The sequence below is a fragment of the Canis lupus genome, chromosome 12, assembly GCF_003254725.2.
Source record: "Canis lupus dingo isolate Sandy chromosome 12, ASM325472v2, whole genome shotgun sequence".
Lineage (NCBI taxonomy): Eukaryota > Metazoa > Chordata > Mammalia > Carnivora > Canidae > Canis > Canis lupus.
This window is the reverse complement of record NC_064254.1, coordinates 59,512,880-59,537,404: the sequence shown is the minus strand read 5'-3', so window position 1 is coordinate 59,537,404 and position 24,525 is coordinate 59,512,880. Positions and strand designations below refer to the sequence as shown.

At 35.7% G+C, this 24,525-nt stretch overlaps 1 protein-coding gene across 1 annotated transcript in view; it reads right to left on the bottom strand.

Moving 5' to 3' along the window:
- GRIK2 (glutamate ionotropic receptor kainate type subunit 2) overlaps nt 1-24,525 on the bottom strand; it is a 1,069,280-nt gene that overhangs the window by 677,970 nt on the left and 366,785 nt on the right. Inside the window, 1 exon segment of the mRNA XM_049092419.1 lies at nt 14,445-14,547. The gene's annotated coding sequence lies outside the window, so the exon portion shown is untranslated.

Genomic DNA, 24,525 nt, shown 5'->3' with positions numbered 1-24,525 from the left:
AGAAAATTTTAAAAAATAATCTCTACATAGAAACCTAAGAAATTAAGTTATAGTTACATAAAATAATTTGAAGAATTTTGACCAAAATGAATACATTAGAAAATAAATAAACCTCTATTCTAAGTACCTTTGAATTCTAAATTCAGATCTTAATATAAAAACTCAATACATTAATGAAATTTGAGGGGTAACAAATCTAAATTATTTTAAAGTACTTTAAAGGTATTCATTTTGTAATTATTTTCAAATGCATGTAACAAACCTAAAATGTCAGTTAACTCCATACTGAGTTCAAACAAATTCCAGTTTGAATCATCAGATTCATTTCTCTCTCTATCTATCTATAGATAGATAGATAGATGATAGATAGATGATAGATAGATAGATAGATAGATAGATAGATAGATATTATTCTTTAGTTCATAAATTGTTTATGAATGTGCATTTCCAAAGCATTTAAGATACTAATTCCAGAATTACTCAAGTAATTCTCAAACATCACTCAAGTCTAAGTTTATTAACCTGTATCTTTAATAGAAAGGTATTTCTAAGTAAAACAGGACAAACCTAGCTCCTGCCCAGATGTCTTAATCTAAAATTAGTTTAGGTTTTAGGAATTGGTATTAATGTGGTTTTATTTTCAAGAGTGTAAACTCCAAGAGCATATTTTGTCTGTTTTGGTCATTATTTTATCTTCAGCACCTAGAGTAATATTGAGCACATGATGGGTACTGAAGTCTTGGCTGAATATTGAACGAATGCATTGTATAGTCCTACTCCTACTAGTCCTACTCCTAGAGAGTACCTAATTCCCTTCTCTGGTAGACCAAGGCTTACAGGAGAGAGGCTCCACAATTTGACTTTTTCATATGGTCCAGGCTTGTCTCAGGCTCAGAGTTAATATTTTCTCCAAAAATTGTGTGCTGTTATTTTTAGAAATAAGTTTTTATTATGTGATGTTACTTTTAACATATAAAGTCACTTGGGCATACTCAAGGAAAAAAAAACTCCTTGCTAAGCTGCCTCCTCAAGGAAGTTAACTGGCTAAGTGCAAATGTTCCAATTTATTCACTGTAACCAGGAGACTGATGTGAGCTGGAAATTTTTAAATGTTCGAAGGATTAGCATTTCAAAAAGACATATTACTAAATCCTTTTCTTAAAACTCCTCATACTCAATTTACTCTGAGAACATTTCTCAAACATTAGTAGAAATGTTTCAATAATGTTTCAAAAGATAAAATAAGGAAAATCACAAAGATTAGAAAAACTCACACTTTTTTTTTAAGCATATCCATTGACAGAAGTTAATAAGTAGAACACTGCATGGAGTTCATCTCCTTCAAGGCAATATATTTCAGAACTCATATAACAGAGATCAGATTGAACATTTTGCTATCTATTACCCAGAAATAATCCATCATTTTTTATTTCCCAGAAACTATGTTTAGAGATACTGTATACATCCTTCAGCTTGACTTGCAGTCTTGGATCTCTGTTAGATGAAGCAAACACCCAAAATATGTTTTAGAGATGTCTTTACATTTACTGCTTCCTTTTAATCTTTTTAAAGCTTTCTTTTTATTTATGTTTAAAAATATATACTCATTAAAAATGCAAACATTAGCGAAATATGTGCCTTAAAAACTGCAAATAACCAAACCCCAAAACTAATAACTATTAATGGATAATGAACATACTTCCTATTTTTTTCACTCTATATACTAAACTGTGTGCTGTGTATTAGATAGCTATGCTTGTATGTTTTTACAAAAATGTAATCATACAAAACATGGTATGTTATACAGTATCTTTTTTTTGTCTAACAATATATCTTATAAACCTTCCCATGTTAGTAAAAGCAGATAAATCTCATTTTGTAAAACAGCATCATCTTATGACTATACTATAAAATGTTTATCTAATATTGGACTGGTGGACATGTAATCTTTTCCTTTTTTCCCCTTTTATAAGTGAATATTATTGCACTCTGATCTTTCTTGTGCAGTTCTGTAAGATGACTTTTCTAGAAATGGAATTTCTTGATCAAAATATACATATTTAAAAATTTTAATTGCCAAATTCTCTAGAAAGATTATATTAATTTACCTTTTCACCACTATGAATCAGAACATACTTCATTACACCTTTGCCCTCATTAAATACTAATGTCTTAATGCCTGAAAATATTTTATATAATAAATATCTTATTTTAATTTATATTTTGATTATTGGTAAAGTTACTGGGTAGTTTATGTAGATTATTTCTTCGTGGATTATTTAAGAACTCTTTGTATAATAGGAATATTTGCCTTTAGCCAGTCTTACTGTTCCAATTATTTTCCCGTGCTATTGCTTATTTTTTAATTTGATCATGATATTTAGATATTTTTGCCATAGAGATGGCTTGTGCAATCTTTAGTAAGATCTTCCCTATATATAAATATATATAAAATAAGTATATTCAAAGGTGGGAGAGTAGTGTCAAGATATTTAGCACTATCTCAATATGATTTTAGATTTATGCACAAAAATGGTAGTGATAGATACATAGATATGCTATATATCCCATGCTACTAGTATACTGGTTTGCACATATTAAACATCAATCCTGCCTCTATGTTTTCCCTTATTTCTCTTACAGTTTAAATTTTTATATTTAAGGCTTTCATTCACATGGAGTTAATTTAGTATAAAAAAATGAGGTGGAGAATATAACCCAATCCTCCAAAAGGCTAAATAATTATTCTATTATTATCTATTAAATAATTAATTCATTTTGCTTCAGTGATATGAAATGCAATCTTTATTTTGTATAAATTGTACATACATTTCAGAGGAAGGGTATTCCAGGAGACAAAGTAGCTAGTTCAAAGGATCTAGCAGAGGATGCCTAGAGTGTTCAGAAAAGAGCAAGGAAGCCAGTGTGGCTAGAGAGAAGTGCCCTGGAGTGAAAGGACCAGGAGATGAAGGGTTACAGGAGAAGTAGGAGGACTCATATTATGCAGGTCCTCCTAATCCACTCAGTATCTGAAAGATTTTTTTTTTATTGGTTTCCTTTGCTTAGTTGGTTTGGTTGTTGGCAGCTAGGAATGAGTATAGATTTTTTTTTTTTAATCTCATAATTTATCACACCGTTATTCGGTCAGTTAAATTGTCTTTCCTTTTAAGATAAATTTTAATTGTTTATTTTCTTCAGTAACATCTATTTTATCTAGGACTTTTCCCCAAATTCATTAATATGGAAAGGTGCAAAAAATTTTTTTAACATTTAAAGCATGTATTTTCCCTCAATTCATAGGTAAGGTTTTTTCCTTCTATCCCCGTTTATGTTTCCCTTTCCTTTTTTTCTTCACTAAGTTATCTTGTAGCTTAGTTTTTTTCATGAACCAGCTCTCAGATTTGTCTATGTCACTGTTTTCCATTTTTCTAATTCTTTAATTTACATTTTTACTTTTATTTTTTGTGTATTCTTTGAGTTAATTTCTTGAGTTTGATAATCATGTAATTCATTTTTATTCTTTTATGTTCAATAAGTTAAATGTTTAATGCTTAGAATTTTCTTCTGTATACATTCTAGTCATATCCTATAGCTTTTGATTTATAATGGGGCATCTTTATGTCCTAGAAATTCTACAGTTTGTTTTGATCTTTTCTTTGATCTAAGAATTGAGTTGTGTAGAAGAGAGGTGTGTGTGTGTGTATGTGTGTTTACCAGTTTCAATATTTTCAGTTCCTATTTTTGCTATAACTTTCTGTTTTATTGCTTTTTAAAAATATATTGTTTCTACTGGTTTTATGCATTAAGACCTAAAGTTTTATATTTGCAGTCAATGTGAGATTCCTTAAAAGAAATTAATAGATACATTTACACTTATTAGTGAACCTGAATTTAGCATTTGAAATCTATCCAAAATATTTTTCACTTTTTCTCTGAACTGATAAGAATCATAGGATAAGTTGAAAGCACTACTTATCATTCAAAGAATAACCTGAAATTACTACCTTGCATTAATACATTGATCCTATCAATGCAATCAAATCCATTCAACCAATCCAACCCAGTAATGTGTTAGGCTCTGTACTAATAATGTGGGATAGTATCATAAATGAGCCACAACCCTTTCTCTCTCACTGGTGATGATTCATTAAGAATATTGTGAAGGGTCACCTCGGTGGCTCAGCGGTTGGGCGTCTGCCTTTGGCTCAGGGCATGATCCCGAGGTCCCGGGATCCAGTCGCACACTGGGCTCCCGACATGAAGCCTGCTTCTGCCTCTGCCTACATCTCTGCTTCTGTGTGTGTGTGTGTGTGTGTGTGTGTGTTTGTGTGTGTGTGTGTGTGTGTGTGGTCTCATGAAAAAATAAAATAAAATGAAATGAAAATTATGGGCAATTACGAGAGAGAGAGAGAGAGAGAGAGAGAGAGAAGGTCACACACAAAGTCTGGTAAGAGAACACAGTAAGTGGAGAAAGTAATTCTGAGAGGAGAATCAATGAAGGCAATAACGAATCATTGCCTTTCTCTAACAGGGTCTCCAATATCTATTACAGCCTATGAGAGAGATCAGAAAAGACAGATTGTCATAATACATAAATTTGGCCTCAAAATACCATGAAGTCTGTGCTATAGATGTCATGGTTTGGATCATAAACCTGAAGTCAGAAATATTTCATTACATATCTTCAAATGCAGATTTTCTGGCAAGACTTACCAAACTATTTCTCAGATTAGAGCAAGCCCCTACCCTGCTTCAACCCACACAATTGAAAAATATATGTCTTAAGAGAATTTATATTTGAAAGCATGAATCTCTGAGGCCATACTAAAAGCTAGTGAGAAAAAGACTGTCAGAAAGGAAAAAAAAAAAAAAAAAAAAGACTGTCAGAAAGGGAAAATAAGGTTTTATAAAACAAATCAGGACATTTGTCTTATTATTAAAAGGTGCCAAAGAACTCTAGGGATTGTGGTGCTCAGGTGCAGAATAATGAGCCTTGATTTGGCAATGGAAAATTCCATGAAGGGCCCGGTAATATGTTATGCTTTGCTACTCTAAAAATTTTTACATTTATATTGTGATTTTCATCCTTCATTATCCCAAAATGCTTTATTAACTGAAGCTACTACAAAGAAAATCTTACTACTAGCTTGGGAGAAGGGCCTAGTGATATATTTTTAAATTAAAATATCAAAAACAATTTTGTTTAAGGAAGGGAAAACAAAATGATACCTAAGTGGAAGTTTTAGAAATAACCCAAAGCTAACAAATATTAGCACCTTCACATTTTAAGTTTAGATTTTTAACATGTATTTGCACGGAGAGTAAGAGCAAAGGGCTGGCCTGAGGTGATAGTTTAACAAGAATTTGGTCATCCACCCTTCTGCCTGGCAAAAACTTTGAGTGACAATCTCTGGAAAATCAGATGTAAAACTGCTACACAACACTTGTGACAAAAAAACTCTTTAGTCTGTCCAATACCCTACCCCTAAGAAATAAGATTGAATTCTCACCAGGCCCCTTCCCTTCTACCTAAGGCATTCTCTAATGCTCTTAATAGCATAAATGTGGAGAGAGAACACAGGTAAAAGTGGAATCCTTTCCCTAGACCAGCTAGTAAAGGGGAGATCTCTCACCCACTGCAAAAACACACATTCGTTGGACAGAAATTGGCATTTCCTCTTCTAGTTTGGAGCAGCCAGAGTCAAGGAGTCACGCCACTGCTCCTGGTTTGGGGTTCACTGAGGAGTGCATGGGCTTCTTCCAAAGGCACCTTCCCCCGGATGGAAGAAGCAGCCTCATGCATAGCAAATTGTCAGGGAATAGCCAATAGTCAGTAGTTGCAGGGGAAAGTAGTCAGAAGGAACAAATTGAGTCTGTCTTCCCTGACAATGTCACCATGATTATGTCACCTCTCTAGGCTTCCGTTTTGAAGCAGGATAATATAATGATTTTTCAACAAAGCCAATGTACATTTTTATGCATCAGAAAAGCAGAAGATTAGATTTGATCACTAGAAGCTCTGTACTGCCAAAAAATTCTAATTCTTCCAGACGTTGGGCGTGCTCTGCCCAATAATCTTTAATACCTACTTCCTCAGAACTTAAAACTATTTCCTATGTTGACTTTTCTTTTCCTAATAGTGTAGGAGCATGGACTCTTGAGTTTATGCTTTAGGTGACCTTGGGAAAATTACTGATTCTTTCCTTGGCTACACATCCCCACGTATAAAATAGGGAAAATAATCATACTTACTTTTGTGGGTTAACAAGGAAAGCCCTTAGAATAGTATTTCATACCAGAATGTACTTTATATAAACTGTTATTGTTAATGGTCACGTTATACAAGGTATAATCAAATACAAATTTTGAAGATACAAAACAACAAACTATATAAAAATTAGAAATCAAATTAACCACCAAATTAACACTTTACATATTTTACGTATTTAAAGGCAGAATGTTTCACATTTTATCATGCCCATTTCCTTTAATATTATAATGGGAGGATGTTCTCCTGTCATTAACAATTTCAATAATGGTTTTAATGGTTTTCTTATAGTCTCTCATATGAGGATTTATTGTGATAAATTTAAATTTCTCTAAGAAACAGGCTATTCGCAGTCTTACTATTTGAAAATGCTACAATAAATATTCTTGTATGCAAACATTAGGCTAAATAATTGATTTTTATTTTCTCAAGATGTATTCTACATATGGGATTTCTTGGTCAATAGGAATTAACATCTTCAGGGCTCTCTATATGTAGCTCTCAACTGTTTTCCCAAAGAGCTATCCTAACTGTCATTGCTATTGCTGGAGTTGAGAGTTGAGAGTTTGGAGTTGTTAAATTACATCTTATTCAGTGGTAACTATTACCTTTAGGTAATCTTTGATAATTTTATAGATAAAAAGTGTATATTAATTAATATGTTCCTTTGAATGTCTGTTGTATTTCCTCTGTAAATTGTCTTTTCACATCTTTTAAAAAATATTTATTTATTTATTTGAGAGAGAGAGAGAGAGAGTGAGAGTGTGTAAGCACAGGGAGGGGCAGAAGGAGAAGTAGACAAGCAGATTCACCACTGAGCAAGGAGCCTGCTGTGGTGCTCCATGCCCGGACCCTGAGATCAAGGCCTGGGCAGAAAGCAAGAAAGCAAGACTCAGACGTTTAGCCTACTGAGCCAGCCAGGCATCCCTGTTCACATCTTTTGACCATCCTTTTATTAAATTATTTGTGTTTTATCATGATGTTGTTTTATCATATAATCCTTTGTCATATTTTGACAATTTTTTCTCTACAGTTCCTATTTATGTTTTGCTTTTGTTTCCAGTGATATTTTATTCATTCAACAATTATTTATTGAGCACCAACTGTGTGCTGGTTACTGCTCCATGCTCTGGGGAAATGAGACAGTATATTCTGCAAAGAAAGTAAGACAGAGAAGGGGTGCCTGGGTGGCTCAGTCAGTCAAGTGTCTGCCTTTGGCTCAGGTCATACTCCTGGGCCTAGCCCCTCTTGGAGGGTTTCCTGCTTGGGGCAGGGGGTGCTGCTTCTCCCTCTCCTTCTGTAGCTCTCTCTGCTGCTCACCCTGCTTGTGCTCTCTCTCTCTCTGTCAAATAAATAAATAAAACCTTAAAAAAATAAGACAGAGAAGTCCTTGATTTTATAGAACTTACAGTTTAGTTAGGGAAATAGATACTAAATAAGAAAATAAGCAATTAAACAATATAATAAATAATATAATAAAATTGATCTTCAAATGGTACTGATGCTTTCCAATCTACCAGAATACCACAACATATCTGTCATTCATTGATTATAAAGCTTAGGGAGTATTTCCCAGAACACAAAAACTTGACAGGTTACAGGGTGATAAAAGCTGTTCCTTTCTTCCCAAAAAAGGATTACCAACTCTAGCTGCACACTAGAAACATCAGTTTTTAAAATATTCAAGCCTATCTACCCCTCCTACCCCATGAGTTGGTTTTGGGTAAGGGTTGGGCACAGATATCTCCTTAGAGTTTGCCAGATGATTCTAATCAACTTGAGATAACAAGACTAAGACGTGGCTTTTATGTTAAAACAAAAGATACTAATCTAAGTCACCTTGGGATATAATGAGACATACAACTCTCCTTATTCCTGGGAGAAATCCAGATGACTGGAAATTAGATCTCAAATCATCTGCTGATAGTTAAAGGGAAGGACTTTGGGAATATAACTAATGACATAAATAAAGACAAAATTAAGAGAAACGCATTATGTGAAAGGAAAACCGGATGGTAGTAAAACATATACACCATGAAAGTCTATATTTGTCAGTATAGGATTATGCTACAGCATTCAGGATAATTTATAGTGGTTAAAAATCACAGAAGTTTATTTCTTGCTCAAGGTAAATATCTTACAAGAGTTGGCAGGGAGCTCTGCTTCACAGTCACACTCAGAATTTTAGGCTAACACATGACTTTAAACACAAGGAAATAAAATGAAAATCAAAGCACCATATATTTCTAAGTTGCCGTGCCATAAGAATACTGCTTTTCCCCCTACATTCTCAAAAAGAATGATAGCTGATAGTTACTCTGGTACCTGCGTTGAAGTGCTCTATAGACATTTATTATTATTAATGGTCAGATTATACCTCCAGGCAAAACCGGGTTTATAATTCCCTATTCAAAGCTGAACTCAGCATCATGAAGGAAGAAAATAAATGTGAGTTGATGAATTTGTAATACATGTTACAAATTCCTGTCCACCAGGGATATTGTTTAATAATGTGACCAACTAGATTAGCAAGTCCTCCTGACATCCGGATAAATGTAAGGGTGACTGGTGGACAGAGCTAAGAAAGAAGGTAGAGACACCAAGCTGTTTATTCCTCCTGCATGGTACTTTACAATTACGAATAATGAAGTGAGTGGAATGTATTCTATTTTTTCTAAACTGCTATAGCCTAGTGAAGTAGGTGAAAAAGAATCACAAGACCTGACAAAATCAAGAAACAAAGGGCATCCCTTCTCCAAAAGAAAACATCAAGTAATACTGACACAATATATTTTTAATGTCACCATCTGACACATGCCGAGTCAAGTGAATGTTGTTGCATGGGATGTTACTTCAGTTGATTGAATGCCATGTTCCCGAAAAATCAGTCAGCGGCGTGATCCAAAGAAACCTCTTCTTCAGATCCCTATGTGTCCATCCACTTCTTGGAAATATGAGAGGATGATATGAAAGAGATTAGATGGATCTTCCCCATAGTCATGAAAAGAAGTCAGAATCAGTATGGGTCTCTTAATCTTAAATACAACACTCTAGGAATGAATGAGTAGTCCTTCCCCAGCTTCTGCTATGTTCTTGAAATACTTTGCTGTAAACAAAAATCTCTATTGAGGAATTTAGGACTCAGTGGAAATGGGTTTAGGGAATTAATGACACAAAAAGACCTGTGAAAGCCCTATAAATATTTTTACCTTAACCAAAATAAAAGAAAAATAAAGTTGATTAAATGGAATAGCAAGAATGGATTAAATATGTTTACATGAGTAACTAATACTTAGTTTTTATTTTCTGTTTCTTCTTTACTAGGGCTACTTCTGGATATTCTGTTCCCATTTTTTTTTACTAAGTGACTTATAACATGTCTTTATTTTGTTACAGCTTAATAATATACTGAAGAGGAGTGTAGTATCTTATAGTTTTTGATACCTTTCTTCTCTTATGACTCACATTGTTGAATTCTACTTCTAGAGATCCAAGAAAACCAAAATAATTTGTATACTTGACATATGAGATGAAGGGGGAAAAGATGATGACAACAACAAAATTGGGGTAATCTTGTAACTTTTTCAGTGTATTACAGAAAAGTGGATCTTATCAAGGCCTAATTCCCACACCTTGAATATGCCCCAAAGACCAGACAGAGTTATTTAGAATTAGCTTCATCTGTGAACCTAACCAAAGCCAGTATAAATTAGAACACAGCAAGATGTGGACCTGGCTCTGTGAAAACCTCAGGTACTTTTTTAAAAAACATGTCTTTTATTTATTCATGATAGACAGAGAGAGAGGGGGAGAGATAGAGAAAGAGAGAGAGAGAGAGAGAGAGGCAGAGACACAGGCAGAGGGAGAAGCAGGCTCCATGCAGGTAGCCTGACATGGGACTCGATTCCAGGACTCCAGGATCATGCCCTGGGCCAAAGGCAGGCACTAAACCACTGAGCCATCCAGGGATCCCCACCTCAGATACTTTTTAACAGCTTCCTACCTAACAGAGAAGGTTTAGAGTTATTTGTTCTTTGCTTCATTTTTTTTTCACAAAGGATTTTTTTTTAAGATTTTATTTATTTATTCTTGAGAGAGAGAAGGAGAGACAGAGCCAGAGACACAGGCAGAGGGAGAAGCAGGCTCCATGCACTGGGAGCCCGACGTGGGATTCGATCCCGGGACCCCAGGATCGCGCCCTGGGCCAAAGGCAGGCGCCAAACCACTGCGCCACCCAGGGATCCCCTCATTTTTTTATTTCTCCCTTAAATCAGCATTGCAAAACCCTCTATCATACATTGCTGACCACTATTGCTTTATCTATTGTTATGCCCCCTTCCTGGAGTGTGTGGTGTTAGGTGCTTCCACATGTGATGGACTAGTCAATCTCTGTTTTTATCTTCTGCCTTGACCAAAAAAATAAACCAAAAAGAAAAAACAAAACAAACAACAAAAAAAAAGTAAGAAAAAAACTTACCCTATCTTCTATGGACTGAAGTGTGCCACCTCCACCCCCAAATTCATATACTGCGTCTTATTCCCCAGTGTAATGGTATTTGAAGATGGGGCCTTTGGGAGGTAATTAGGTCAGGAGGGTGGAGCCCCCACAATGGAATTAGTGCCCTTACAAGAAAAGACGTAAGTTTCACAGAGTCATCCTTTCCCTCTCCCTCTTCTCCTCTTCTTTCCTTCTCCCTCTTCTCCCCTTACCCCCTCCACTTGCCTTGTGGGTATACAGAAGATGGCCTTCTGCAAGCCAGGAAGAAAATCTTCATCAGGAACCTAATTGGCTGACACTTTTATCTTAGACTACCCAGCCTCCAGAACTGTGAGAAATAAATTTCTGTTGTTTAATCCCCCCATTTTGTGGTGGGGGGGTATTTTGGTATTATATCCAGAGTACACTAAGGCACTATTCCAGATGATAATTTATTTCTCATAGTTGAAGGTACTGGAGACAATTCTAGTATGTTTCTAAGAGTTACTATTTTCTTTTCTTCTTATTCAGAGTGTGGGACACGATACTGTGATACTAGGGAGAGGCAACCAGACTATCCTCCACCCCTGATTTCTCCCTGCCCTTCCCCCAGGCTCCTTTTCTCTCCCAAGTCTCACTTCCTCCCTAATTTTCCACCACAAAATTGCTTCAAAATCTACATCTACTAAAACTGAAATTCTCTGTGTTGATGAAGCACTTTTTGAACCAAATTTTCAAGGGAAAGAAACGTATATGAGGACAGACTAAATTAAGAAGTTGCAAATTGAAAATCTGTTATTGCATTTTTTTATTATACATATGGTACTGTACATTAATAAGGTAAAATTTAATTTAACAGAATTATACTCAAATAGGAGCATTTGTTCTTTCCCTAGCTTTAAGCAGACTTTAAAATTATGACTGATTCCTTGTCAATGTTATCTGTAAGAGGGCGAGGATATAAAAATAACCTCACATTTTGATTTTAGAAGAGAAAAATATTATTTTGTGTATAAAGCCCTGTAGGCTGTGTGTTCAAGGCCTTCTTAGACACAATTTGGTGAACATAAGTATGTTAGAGATGTGATCTCCTTTGGGGCTGGACCTCGTTCCTGACCCTAGGGAGAGGTGGACTATTTTAGGACATCCTTATGTGGTTCTGATCTATGCTGCTATACTAACCTTGGTGCCTTAGTTCTTTCTCTTCAAAGGACAATCTGGGTCTCAAAGGACTTCAGTGTTGTCCTCATGTTCTATGGGTTCTTTGGACTATAATATCAAGGTGGACCTATAATGGAATTACTAAGGGAGCTTAGAGATAGTCTGAAGCACGAGTTGGAGACTCACAAAATCAATATTTATTTATGAAAGACCTACTGTGTTTCTCTCACATTTTTTTTCTTTCCTTCTCGTTTGCAGTTAAATGTTCAGTTTACCAATTCATAGCTTTTCTGTTTTTCTTTAAAGGCAAATATTTTCATGTAATCTTTTTCATGTTCTTCCACTTCTAATAAAATAAGCGGCATGATTTAGAACCTTTAACCCCCTTGCAAGAGTCTCAGAAGACACTAAACTTATAAATCACCACTATTGCTGATCATTTCAAACTCGAAGGGCTACCATTATGTTTCTTCTGTATTTTCCTTCATGTTTGTTTTCCATGTGTTTAAAGTGCTAATGACATTCATTGCTTTTGAGATTTATCATATTAACACCACTGTAGCAGTTTATGGTGTTACATTTTACAGGATTCACTTAATATAATTTTAATTATCACTGAAAAATAGCTTTTAGTCATAAAAGTACTTTAAAAATTATAAGCTAAACCCACCATAAATTAAAAGTCAGGGCTTGTGCTGTTAATAATAATTTTATAAGATGAGAACATCACATGGCACTGTAGCTCAAAACTGAAATATCCATATTTTAAATAACAAAAACACATTTTGAGATATAAAACTGCCAAATAAAATGGTTTCTTTGTGATAATATTTTACAGCATTGTAGAAAATTACCGGTATGATAATTTCAGATTATTAACAATGCATATTAGTTAAAAAAAAACAAGATTTAGTTTGAAATCTTGGTGTTCTACCGTATGATGGCCACAAAATATTTTAATGTGATGATGAAAACAGTGCAAGAACTTATTGGATGCTAAACACCGTGAAGATTATTCTTGCATAAAAGACACACCTAGTTTTAAATCATCTACAAAAAGAAACTCAATAAAAGTTGTGAATGATGATTCTGAGAAACCAACATTGCCAAGGATCTCTAAAGATTTTGAGAAATTTTTAAAATCTAGAAGTTCCAATTCAGAAGATATTATAAACAAAAGTATAAAAATTCTTTATTCCTATCAAAGCCACTATACAAATTAGGATATTATTATTTCACATAGTTACCTTTTCCTTCCTAAACATGCTAGAGGAGTTCAACCTCCCTAAATTGGCTGAAATTAATTTTCTTGCCTTTTACTAGGATGCTTTCTCTATTTCTCAATAATTTCCTGCTACCCACCTCAATTTGTATTAGGTCTTATAAGACTTTGCTCAAGTTTGAGAGCTTTTAAAAAATTCAGGATTATACATAATTCCTGTCAAGGGTTAGATAAGTGTTGGGTCCTGAAAGGTTGGACAATGACAGGTATTTAGGATATTATTAATAATTTAAAGCATGAGATTGTGGGTCCAAGGATAGATATGAAATTTGGAAAGGAGCTAATCAGGGGGAATAAAAACACATAGGGACAAAACATGACTAGTGACTAGTAGTCTAAGATTCTCTACCTTGTCTGAAATTCAAGGCATCAATTTATACCAGGGTATTTAATAATAGCAAAAAAAAAAAAAAAGGCAGGGAGATAAATAGCATTTAGAAATCTTGCAACAGATATTAGAAAACCAGTTCTGAGACGTTGGGTTAAAGATATAAAATTCATTCTCTGGGAGGTCTGGGATAGTAGGGCCTCAACCACAGTAGCCCAATGGTGGCTTGATCACTAAGAACTTGACATAAAACAAGAATTTACCCACAGATTCACAATACAGGAAGACAGATTGATAGGAGGCTAAGTCAGAGTGGAGGCAAAACACTGAAGAAGCAGACTGGCCAAAGGCATTAGGCAGAAGGCAGCTTACCTTGAGAGTCAGGAGCCTCAGCCATGAAAAGAAGAAAAGCTGGCTCCCCCATGAAAAAGGGCATAAAAACAGAGCTTCCCATACCATTTCAGGATGTTCTTTTCATTTATGAATTCCATCTGTGGATCCTTTGGTGGTACATATTTCACTATGTACCATAAATCACTTCAAAAACAACCAGGTCTTAAAATATGGGATTGAAGCATAGAAGACCATTGCCCTACTCTGTTGGAATACCTACCTGCCCCAGCTCCGACTTCTAAACTCCTATAGTAAGTATTATTTCCCTCACTTATCTGACATTTAGGATATGCTACCAGTGTATAGTTTTTAAAAAATATATCCATATTTATTATCTTTCTTTCCCCTAAAGTCTGAGATAATATTTTTAATATCTTTGCCCTTTATATCCCAGGAGCATGACACACTCCATACCTATATAAGTTTGCAGTTGATGGTGAGTTTATAAGACAAGATGAGGAGAGCTGGCAAAGACATTGAGCTTGAAAACTGAAAATATCTAACAATTTTGAGGGAAAGGAGTAAATTTATTTACCTTGAAAACTGGATATGCTCCAGTGAGCTTCCAAATACCAGATAAACAGCTGTTCAGATTAACCAGATAAACTTCACATCCTTGCCAGGGGAATCTCACACTCCTCAATATTATGAGAGAAGGAGGGAGGGAAAGAGGGAGGGGGTAGAGAGAAAGAGAGAGAGAGAGAGAAAGGGTACAGTATATGATTAACTTAAAATTATTTAAATGAGTAGAGTTTTTATAATTATCTTTCAAACACTTAGAGAAAAAAGTTGATTAAATTCATTGAAAAGAGAAAGTGTTAAGAAGCTTTACAAGTATATGATTAAGATGAAATGAATGAAAAGAAGAAAAAGAAAGTGAGGCTCAAAATCGGGAAAGATTTTGGTAGCAGAGCCATTATCCTACAGTATAGAGAAGCACATAGCAGGATTAAAGATACTGTAAATATACAAAACTTCTCTCACCCTAGAGAACATACTAGATTTCTGAGTTAATCTTTTTCTCATCCAACTAGTGAGATGCTTTGCGAACTAATTGGTACTATTGTGGTTCTGAAAATCTTGCTCTCATTTTACTTTTAAGGGTGTTTGTATTTATGAAAGGACTGATGGTTTTCTATCTCATGATCATAGCTTCTTTCGTGCTGGTGAAGGCTCATACATACACATACATTCAACAAGTACATACACACATACACAGCAGGTTCCATGTAGCTTTGAGATAATGAACTTACAGATATCTTCTTTGAAACTTCTTGAGTACTGTCATGACTTCCTTATGAGTCCTACTGATGCTAAATGGAATGACAGAGTCACTAGTCCCATAGTTAATTTGTCTCACCAGGTGGCTTCAGTGACTGAAGTATGGGTGTCCAAAACACTGCTCCGAGACATGAAAGTTCTACCTAAGTCAATTCTCTGGTAGGGGAGGGCCAAGGTGTGGCAATGGTAAGCCACTAAAAAGCAAAGGAAAGCAGGAGACACACTTCTAAAATGCACTGAAGTGTTAGATTGCCATATACTGTGGGCTGCGAGCAGCAGTCAAGGTAGATATCAGAATGTAAATTCACAGGCTATTACTTTAGAAGGTACCTATAAGCTGTCCTAGAACAGCCTAACTGTGGTCCTTAGATGGAGGAATTGAGGACAGTGAAGCAAGGTTATTTGTCTTGGGTCATATGCCTGGTTAGCAATGGCAGATAGACCAACATTTCAGATTTTTAGAGCCAAAGCTTTAAGTAAGACTCAGTGTTACAGGTAATTTGCAGGGCAATTACGGCAAAAGATTTTTATTTAAAAAACAAGGGGAAATCTCTATGTATAAATAATGGAAAAATGTATTGGCTGCTGCAATTTTTAAATTATGTAGATATCCATTCCTGTTAGTAGTGACGTCTTCCAAGAAGAGCTTCAAGCAACCATCCATAAACATAATAAGCAATATCTTCTCCACTCAAATCTCTCACTTAGCAACAGTAGCCCTAACAATTGAATTCAGTAGTTTTGTTCTACTTGGCGGAAGCTCCTGCAAACACAGTATGCTTCCTGGCTTAAACAAATGTGTCCTCACTTCATTCCATCAGTCTCTTAAGCACACATTCACTCATTCATTCACCCTGTCATTCAATAAACATTTGTGTGTGCTGCTATGTTCCAGACACCATTCTAGGTTACAGGTAAGTATAGTAACAAAGCAGAAAAGTTCTTTTTATACTTGAATTTAAATGGTGGATACAATTAAATAGAATCGACAAGGTATCATGTGACTTCTATGAGGCTATCTCTTACAAAGGGAAAGAGAGATTTGCCTAAATTATTTTCTATTGTCTTTTTCAGCTTTACCATTTTAGACCTGTCACAGTAATTGCTAGATATTAGAGGTACAATAATAACTGAGAATTAAAAACTCCCACTCAAAGTGCAAAACCACAATATCCAAATATGTTGCTTTTTCTTTTTTTTCCCCCCAATGGGCAGTCTCATTTATATTTTCTATGGATGATCACCATTCCTGCCCCTCACTTCAGAGTAATAAATTATACCAGAAAAAAGTTTTAAAATTTTTACCCAGTTATCTAGGAACCAGACAGTCTGAACCAAGTTCAAGGCAACCACAACTCCCTTCGAATCCTCCTTCCTTCAATTCCTCTTGCTCTTTCTCCTAGTACTTGTGTGATACCCAGTGTTCCATAAACAGAGCACTTGCTGTGATGAAGACAAGAAGTCACTTTTGCCTTGATCCCTTCTATGGAGCCCAACAGAGAGAAAATGTACCAACTCTGTTTTCTGAAGCTAATCAATATAGATCTATACCCTGGATATAACTCAGATAAGTAAATATGGGGGAAAATGAGAAAATAAAATACCACAAACTCAAATACTCTATTCTTTTTTATTTTGGTATAAGTGCTCTGATGTACAAAAGTTTAATGTAGAAAAAACTAAAATAAAACCTTGTGATATAATCAGCAAATAGTTTGCATTTATTAGCTTTGTTTTTTAAAAAATACAAGTACTAGAATTTCTATGTTCTCTAATTCTACCCTCCTAAACTTGATTTCCTGAGGAATATTAATATTAAATCACTGTGAAGTGGCATATTATTCACAGGAAATGTAGTTGCCAGCTAAACAATGTATCAAAATTCAAGTTTGATTTTTAAAATTTCATGTTTTTATTTATTGCTCCTGAGAAATGCTTGTGTGCCTCTGAAACCCTAGGAGAGTGTAGGGTCCTGTGCTTTTCTTAATCAACAAATATTTATGTGGTAAATAGAATGCCTTTGGCCAAGAACTCGCATGTCGACTTGCATCCTGATGAAAATTTAAATAGCTGATTAAACTTCTCAAACACAGGATTTATAATGGATGCCACTATCATTTTGCAAAGTAATTTAATGCATATTTAGTGCAATTATTATGTGCTCTCTTTCATAAGGAGACCCAGCTGTGATTCTGCAAGTGCAAGAAAGAGAGCAATTGGTATAAGGACAGCAGTTTGTTGAGATTAGTGTGAAGAAGGTCTCCTGAGCCTCACTTCACTGGAGATATATAATTGTGGCTTTGAAAGAAAAGGAACTTCATGATGTTGCTACTATGTATTGTATGCATTTTGGGTGAAGCAGAAAAACAAATGTAATATTCAATACTCAAGGACAGAAAAAGATCTATCTGGAGGTTCCTATCGCTAATTAGATAAAGACATTTAAATGAGCATACTCTTATGGTATACCCCTTCTTAGACTGTAGAGGATCAAGTGAGTTGAAGACTCAGGCAGGTTAGCAGAGTAATGTCAATAATGCACACACACACACACACACACACACACACTCACTCACATACATACACACTAAGAACAAAGGCAACTAACATCAATCTTTTACCTCTATGTGAATGAACCGTAAACACGAAACTCTTTCTTAATCAAGCCAAAAAAAAATTCTTCTCTCAATTTTCAAATACTTTACTTTCTTCAGAAATTGTCCCTAGATTTCCTCTCAAATTGAGTACTGATTTATTAAAATTATTATTATTATTATGAACTCTTCATGTTCTTCTAAAGTCATAGAATGTTCTTTTGAGAGAGAATATCAAATCAGTTTTTTTTGCAAAGAAACCAGAGAAAACATGGTGCTTCACAGATAAAGAAAAGGAGGGAGAGAAGCCCAAGAAGTTATGGGAAATATATTTTCAGATGAGAGTTAAAATGAACCAAACTATGTAGTTCCATAATTTATTTCTAAGTTGTCTGGAGTCTTCCCCATTAATGTATTCTCATTTTATATCCTTTATGAGAAGGGGAAAAAAGGTTTCTTCAATGTACCATATTTTGCATGTTTTCTTCCCATTGCTTTTAATAAAAATGTTATCAAATCTTTCCAGTGCATTTTGGCACCACTGAATCACAGTATTTGGCCTGTATGTGCATGCCTGAAGCTGCGTTCTTCCTGTAAGCACCTGAAATCTGCTATCAGAACCATTTCTCCTCCCAAGAAGCATAATAAATACCTTGGTTCTCTGAACCTCACTTAAATTGACATGTTTAGACTACTAACTAAAAATATGTCAATTCTCACCTCTCTTTAAATTAAATCCAGGATTAGCTATAGAAACTGAAAATAATTGGGAAAAACCGGTCTAGGAAATAATATTCTTTAGCACAAAATAATATTCTTTAAGAGACATGAGTATTTTGCTGTAAGGAAATATAATAAAGGTGCCGTGTGCTATCTTTATCATTCTTTCAATATGATGATCTTGGGGGGATATATGGTTGGGAGGGAGGATAATCCCCTTACATTTTAAAATGGGAGAATAAGCAATAAACAGTATAAGTTGGGTTTACATTAGTAGAAGAGAATACACTAGGGCCTTGGAAGCCTCCATGAAATTTAGTCAGTTTAGTTGTTTGGATTTCCATGAATCAGACCTCTCAATTTAGTGTTTAAACCCAAAATGTAGAGGAGCCAGGGAAAAGATACCAGTCTGGAACTTCATTTTTTCATGATTTCTCTTAACTAAATTCTCAAGAGAGTTCCAATTTTAATACTTTAGAGACTATATTTAATAACTACTGTTGACTTTTTCAGTAAATGTTTATGTTCTTCTTTATGATTTTCACAAAGGCCTGGAAGGGAAGGAAAATATTCTTCCAATAAAATAGCTTAGCTCTAGTGGGAAGGAGATGAGGAGTGGTAGGGAGTAAAGGGGAGGGACAGACATAAATGATTTTCCTTCCAGAGAAATCAGTAAATTGAGGCAGGATTTAGAGAGTTCTTTGAGCTCTGCTCAAAGTACATCAACTTTAGAGATCTGGGGATCCCTGGGTGGCGCAGCGGTTTGGCGCCTGCCTTTGGCCCAGGGCGCGATCCTGGAGACCCGGGATCGAATCCCACATCAGGCTCCTGGTGCATGGAGCCTGCTTCTCCCTCTGCCTGTGTCTCTGCCTCTCTCTCTCTCTCTCTCTCTGTATGTGACTATCATAAATAAATAAAAATTAAAAAAAAAAAAAAACTTTAGAGATCTGAACTCGGCACTAAGAGAGAAAGAGGTTAAAGGCTCTTAAAAGCACTGTGGTAAGAAACTGAAGTTGATTTTTTTTCCAACTTCCTCTGAATTATGTTTTCACAGAATAATTTAATATATGCTCTTAAAATGTATATATTATAGAAGTGTCAGATATAGTCATATGCAAAACCAAAAATAACATTAAATTATTTGGCAGTCAATATTTGCAATCTTGCATTACAAGCTTCACTGCTCCATTTCACCAGCCAACTTCAACCCACAGTTTAACAAGTATATCTTAGAGCTCTACTGTATACGTACCCTTGAGCTGCAAATGTAGGGGATGAACTAAGATGAAAGGAGAGAAAAAACAAACAAAAACCTGTGACTTGTGAGATGGTCTCGACCCTAGAGAAATCTAGGTTTCTGTATCCATGCTTTTGCTACTGACTACAAGAAGGTTTGTCCCCTGTTCTGGGAGAACTAGAAAGAAAGCTCAGTTGAGGGATTTTTGTATGAAGAGTGCAATTCACTGGCAGGCTGGATCAGTCCAACTGACTTTTCTAGTTTTGAATTCATGTTAATAAAAAGGGCTTTTATAGTTATTTAGAACTCGCATGACAGATTGTTCTGTACTCTCTTGAGCTACAGACTCAGCCAGTGAATTTCCTACAGCCTACCCTAAATTGAGTGAGTTCTACAACCTACACTGTTTCTCTGCTGTTATCCCTGCTCCTGTCATTTACTTTGTTTCCTGGCAAAGGATTTTTGACTGATAAGGTAGTTAATGAGTGTGTAAGTAACACTGCTGGAACTGCTGCATCAACACAAGGGAGGATTGTCAAACTAGAACTTGTGACATAAGTTTTGAAGCAGCTTGGGGAATCTTCAAGAAGAAAGATCAAAGAAACAGCGAAGAACAACAGGCATTTAGGGATTAACATAGGAAGGACACATAATTACTGCAACTGGGGAGAACCCATGAATAAATGCACCAATAGCTGGAAGAAAGTATGGTCAGAGAGGAATCATGACATCAGGAAGTTGAAAAGAGGAGTGATCACTAACATGAGCTTCTGGGAGCAAGAGTCAGCATAGCTACACTATGATGACCCTATAGAAAAATGATCTAATCTTGTACCCATCTCTAAATGCATCCTCAACACTACCAGGGCCTGCCAACATTCTTTTTTTCTTTTTAAGATTTATTTATTTGTTTATTTATTTATTTATTTATTTATTTGAGGGAGGCAGTAGATGAGGGGGAGAGAGAGAGAGAGAGAGAATATCAAGCAGACTACCCACTGAGCCCCATGAGGGGCTCGATTCCACCACTCTGAGATCATGACCCAAACCAAAATCAAGAGTAGGTCATTAATGAACTGAGCCCCACAGGCATCCCCTGCAATGTTTAAGGAGAATAGGACAAAATTTCTGGTTAGTTATGCCCAATAGTTAAAAGATTTTGAACTTTCACTCTCAATATACGTAGATCTACATCTTTATAACAGGACAAATTTTAAAACATAACATAAATATTAAATAAAACATAACTTTAAATATTCTTTTAATTAACGGGGCAAGATATTTTTGCTTCTACAATATTGTTTATAATAAATGTGGTAGAAGTTGTTTTATTATTTTTTGAAACTTTGGCTTAAACTTTGTGATTCAGCTTTTAAAGTTCTGATTTTAAGTCCAATTTATTTGAATACATGATTTTACTTGAAATCATAATTGGAAAGATAGCTGGAAAATATACCTAGTTTCAAATAGAAGTGTATCGGGACACCTGGGTGGCTCAGTGGTTGAGCATCCCTTCGGCTCAGGGCATGATCCTGGTCTGGGGATTGAATCCCACATTGTGCTCCCTGTGAGGAGCCTGCTTCTCCCTCTGCCTGTGTCTCTGCCTCTCTCTATGTGTCTCTCATGAATAAATAAAATCTTTTTTAAAAATAGAAGTATATCACTGGCTATGCTTACAAAATCATGAAACTGATGTTTCAGTCCCACCTATCAATCACACAAAGATATTTGCCAAAATTCAGATAGCAAATTTCCACCTTCCCTAATATTAATCAGTTGGTCTTATAAATAAATTATAAGGCAATTTTTCTGACTTCACCCCCTCTCTGCCCCAATTTTTCTGATTTTTAAAATAAATTAGTTCAAAATTCACTGTATAACTTCGGGTTTTTAAAAAAACGGTTAGGAAATTTAGTTTCTGAGTTTTTTAAGTACATAGAGTTTGTAAGTGCAAGAGTGTTTATAGGTGACATATTATTTTCAGCAATAAAATTACATAGCAATGGAAACATTTCCAAATATCTACTTTTGAAATGCTCTCTCTGCAGAAGAGACTTTAATGTAGCATTTACTTTCTCACTTATTGCTTAAATGTCACCTTTACCTTTGAGAGAGACAGACTTAGGGGGAATTTTTTTTAATATCTTCTAGATAGCATATTGTTGAAATCCGTTTCCCTCACAAAAGTATTTAGTAAATTTAAAATATTCATCTTCTTACGAAATAAAAACATATAACTTCGAAATTTTAGCAATTATTTTAAATATTTTGCCACAAGACAAACGGCAAACCTCAGTGTGGAACAGATTTTCAAAGTCATTCTACCTCTTATTATAAGGCATTTAAAAATTGTTTTTCCGGGTCTTGCTTTTATGAGAATAATTACCTTGTTGGCAACAAATAGTAAGTATAATATACTTTTGTCACCAGATACTAAAATCAAATGAGTGAGGGCAGCATTGCCTACACCTCCAGGCTGAGAAACTTCCATTTTTTCTTCAGGATGCTTCAAGGATCTAGTTTTATTGGCTAAGATGCCAACTGGTATGGGAACCAGTCTTAATCCATACACCGATTATTAGAAAAGCTTAACTTTTTATTTGAATAGTAATATAAATAAAAGATCTACTTATTTTTTCTCTGCTCTAATGACTGCCCTTGCAAATCCTAGGGAGCATAGCCACTATGAGGGCCACTGCCCTCTGTGGTAGCTCTTGTGTGGATTTTTCTTTACAACTATGAGCAAAGGTACTGTAGAAAAGTGAAGATTTGGGATTTGAATCCAGGTGCTGTGGATGCATCTTTAACCACCTCTCACACAGCTTCTGCAATGGAGGGTGGGAATGACTGGCCTTCCCCACTCACCAACGTGTATGTATGACAACAAAGACATTAGCAACCCCTTTCCTAAGAACCTAGGCATCAGGAACACAGACAGCTTGTTTCTACCCATGGCCACAGAGACCTATTTCCATTTGTCTGAAGACCACTGAGTTCTCCAAACTTTGACCAAACTATCATGCTCTTTCTTGGGTGGGATGACTGAAAGAAGTGTATGGAGGACCCAAATAATTCCACTGACAATCTCAAATCGAAAACAGTAAAGGGGCAACATTTTCCCTGTGGGCTGAGTGCACCCAACACTTTTCAGCAGTTAGGAGAACTCACCTTTCAGCCTTTGTTCCCTCTCTCTTCTGTAAAACAGAGATTAGAATTACTGCTTCCAGGGTTAAATGAATGTGTTTGATGCAGTATAAAATAGGGGCACCTGGATGGCTCAGTGGTTGAGCATCTGCCTTCAGCTCAAGTCCTGATCCTGGGGTCCTGGGATGGAGACATGCATGGGCTCCCTGCTCGGCAGGGAGTCTGCTTCTCCCTCGCCCTCTGCCTGCTGCTTCCCCTGCTTGTTCTCTTTCTCTCTCTCTCTCTCTAACAAATGAATGAAGTCTTTAAAAAAATAAAGTATAAAATACTATAAATGGAGATGGATCAGATACAAAAGAATGGCAGAGTACCCTCACTGTCCTCACTGGTTCCAGAAACTGAAAACATCCAGTGCCTATAGCTAACTGGTGGGTGAAGGAGGCAGAGAATACTTTCTAACTAAGGCAATTTTAGAGAAATTGGTTTTCAATTCACAGCTTGGGTGGGCACAACTCATCCACCCACAGCCAGCTGTGCCCAGAGAAAACCTAGTCCTGTATTGGGTGGCACCTGGTCTGTCTAGAAAGTTTGAGGAACAGTTCTATTTCTGGCCATCTCAGTACTCCCCAAGCACTCCTGCACAGCATGCAATTTAATCAGTGATTTCCCTGGACAGCCTGCCTTCTCTTAATTCATATAAGGTATTATAAAGCCTTTAGAGATTCAAAGAACTCTCATTAACACTTCATTTTGTCTTCCCAAAAGAGGTAACCAAAACATGACTCGATTTCCTCAAGGTTTCGTGGGGAAACCTCATTCAGCAAAGAAAAACAAACAATGATACTCTCGTATAAAAACGCTTTGTTTTTTGTTCAAACTCCTGAATTTCACGCTTATACAATCCCTTATGAAAGCTTCTTTCAATCCAGTATTGGGTATAAATGATAAATGAAATGAATAGCATAATTCATAATGAGATATTTCATTGGTCTCTTGCCTTTGCTAAAAGTCAGAACACTGCCATGCTTCCCTTTATTAAAAGCTCCCAAAGAACCCATCTTAAGTCTGATGCTCTGTATGTTATATATCTGAAAGGCATATATTATATAATAGATCTGAAAACAAACTTCAGATACAATTGTGAATTAGTTTTCTTTCTTCTGAAGCTACTACTCTAAGTCTCTCCTCTTTGTCGTTACACTTCTACAATGAGCCATTGGTCTCATTCGGTCATTACCATGGAACATGCCTTCTTCCCCCATGACTAGACTAGAGCTGCTCGCTTGGAGATCATCAGCTGAAACCTTATCTACCCTAAGGTCATGAAACATTTGACACTAACATCCTTTCCTAGAAATCCTCTCCTACACTGATTGCAAATTTATTTCTCAATTTCTTCTTACCTCTCAGTGGCTGGTACACAGTTGCCTTTGCTGGCTCCTCTCCCTCAGCTCCCGGCCTTAGATGATCCACTCACAATATCTGCCTTTTGCCACCTTGTTCCCTTTTGATTCATTTTATAAATGTACCTGTTGCTCAGCCCTCTTCATCTCTGACCTAGTCCTTGTAGGTTAAGACTATCTTGTAGGTTAGATGTAGTCCTTCATCTCTAATGTGTCCTTCTGATTTGTTTGCCAGAT